At 43.1% G+C, this 2,500-nt stretch overlaps 1 protein-coding gene across 5 annotated transcripts in view; it reads left to right on the top strand.

Moving 5' to 3' along the window:
- Spice1 (spindle and centriole associated protein 1) overlaps positions 1–2,500 on the top strand; it is a 42,073-nt gene that overhangs the window by 11,168 nt on the left and 28,405 nt on the right. The window lies entirely within an intron of this gene.

A 2,500-nucleotide genomic window follows, 5' to 3' on the forward strand; every position in this document is an offset into this window, starting at 1 on the left:
GAGCACAGGATGGGTGGAGCCTAGTGCAGAGAGCACAGGATGGGTGGAGCCTAGTGCAGAGAGCACAGGATGGGTGGAGCCTAGTGCAGAGAGCAGCAGGATGGGTGGAGCCTAGTGCAGAGAGCAGCAGGATGGGTGGGGTCTACTTTGCTGCTTTAAATGTTCTATCCACAACTCATTAACTCTGTAGCCTTAAATGATATAACTCCTTGGCCTGGGTTTGTTTGTATTTTTTGTTTGTTTGTTTGTTTGTTTTTCCTCTCTTTTTCTCTTTCAACCTTTCAAAAAGTAGCATACAAAGTAGCAGTTCCTCCTGCCACTGTCCTCAGACTAAGTTGTAGATGCTTGGACTCCTCCCCTCCCCCATTCCCACCGTTCCCCTTCCCACTGAATCTGCTATCTCCAGCATTTCGAGTTTCATTTCATATCATATGTTCTTCCCACCCCTTTCGCCAGTTTCATGGCCCCATAAGAAACTGTTTTGACTTCTATACACACTTACTCCCACCTAGATACCCATAATTAATTAAGTAGAAGCCAGGATTCACACATGAGCAAGCATATCCAGTTCTCATCTATCTGGGTTGCCTAACTTCATGTCGTATTTTTCAGTTCTATCCATTTTCCTACAGATTTGTAACATCATTTTCCTTACATTAGCTTAGCTATATATCCTTAACATGTTGGCTGTGTTGTTATGAGAGTTTAATTGCATAATACTTAAATTGTTTTCTTAATTTCCTTATATGACATTTTGTGTTCATGTGTGTCTGTGTACCATGTTGCTTGCATGTGCCAGAAGAAGGTGTCAGATCCCTGAGAACTGCAGTTGCAGCCAATCGCGAGTTGCCATGTGGGTGCTGACAATTGAACCTGAGTCCTCTAGAAGAGCAGCTGGTACTCTTAGCCACTGAGCCATCTTTCCAGTCCTGCTTTTAAAGAGATTACCACAGTCTTGGGCAAAATAATTAGTACTATGTATCTGTAAACTTCTGTAATTATGTCTCAGTTCAACAGCATAGTAGAATTACCTGGCAAAAATGAAATAAAATCAGATACTTTTGTATGCCTGTTTACCTAGGTCTTAAGCCATTTTCCTCTGGCTTAACCTTTTGCCTGCCTGGGTGTTTAAAGAAGCAATCAGATATGTAGGGTGAACAGTGTGTCAAGCCAAAAGGAGCTACAGTAGAGCAGCCTTTTTTGCTTGACCTGCAGTCCTAGTAAAGGAATGTGTCGTGCGTGTGGCTCCTTACCCCGGGTTAGCGTACAGTGCTTGCCATCTGCGTGACCTTTCACCGTGGCTTTAAGCCAAAGGCTGCCTTTTGAGAAGTTCCTTAGAGTTCTTAGAGAAATCTGCATCGAGGAAAACTGTATCTCCCAAATAAATGTTTATAAGACATGACAAAGGAACAGTGGATCAGAGAATACGACTTCTCATGTTATAATCGTGGGCCAGTTATGCACACGTGTTAATTCTCATCGAACAGCCTAAAACCGCAGATCTGACCTCGAGACCCTCTTTGGGAGGTTTTCTTTTTCTAGTTTTAATTTTCTTTTCCTTTTAATTTTTGAAGATTTAGTTTCATTTGTTTTCTTTTTTGTATAAGGGTGTTTGCCTGCATGTTTGTCTGTCTGCCTGTCTGTCTGTCTGTATGCATGTTTTTGTGTCTGTGTGTCTGGTGCCAGTGGAGGTCAGAAGAGGCTGTGAGATTCCTTGAAACTAAGTCACAGAGAATTCTGAGTCACTGGATGGGTGCTGGGACTCCAGCCTCGGCAAGAGCCATAAGCATTCTTTTTAAAAAAATATTTATTTATTTAATGTATATGAGTACACTGTAGAAGTACACTTCTTCAGACACACCAGAAGAGGGCATCTGATCCCATTACAGAGAGTTGTGAGCCACCATGTGGTTGCTGGAAATTGAACTCAGGACCTCTGGAAGAGCAGTCAATGCTCTTAGCCACTGAGCCATCTCTCCAGCCTCCATTTTATTTTATTTATTTTTGCCATAAGCATTCTTAACCTGTGATAAACACTGAGCCATCTCTGCAGCTCCCGTAGCTTTTCATACAAGTACTAAATGTAGGAGAAGTAGGGGGACAAGAAGAGTAACGAGGGGACAGGTGAAGGGTCTTATCTGTGGACTGCACATGAGACTTCATCATGGCCAAGATGCTCCTGAGGAGGGTGGGGAACCACTGTGCCTCAACGCTAAGATTCAGAGTTAGTGAAGCGAGGTGGGGGAGGTTTCCCCAGTTCCCCGTGTGCTTTTGTGTTCTGCAGGGTGTTAGAACCGTAGCTTTTGGTGAGATTTAGATGTTTTCTTCTACTGTCTTACTTAGTAAGGCTAGTACAGTGATCTTTGGTCTCATGAACAATCTGCTCCGAGGAATGTGGCGGAGACTCAGTAGGAGAAGGCAAAGTGGTGGCTTTACTTGAGGTCTGACTGTAATTAATACCCAGTGTCAACAGGTTAGTAAGATTATTCCTCTACTTTCT

Source organism: Mus caroli, chromosome 16 (genome assembly GCF_900094665.2).
Source record: "Mus caroli chromosome 16, CAROLI_EIJ_v1.1, whole genome shotgun sequence".
NCBI lineage: Eukaryota > Metazoa > Chordata > Mammalia > Rodentia > Muridae > Mus > Mus caroli.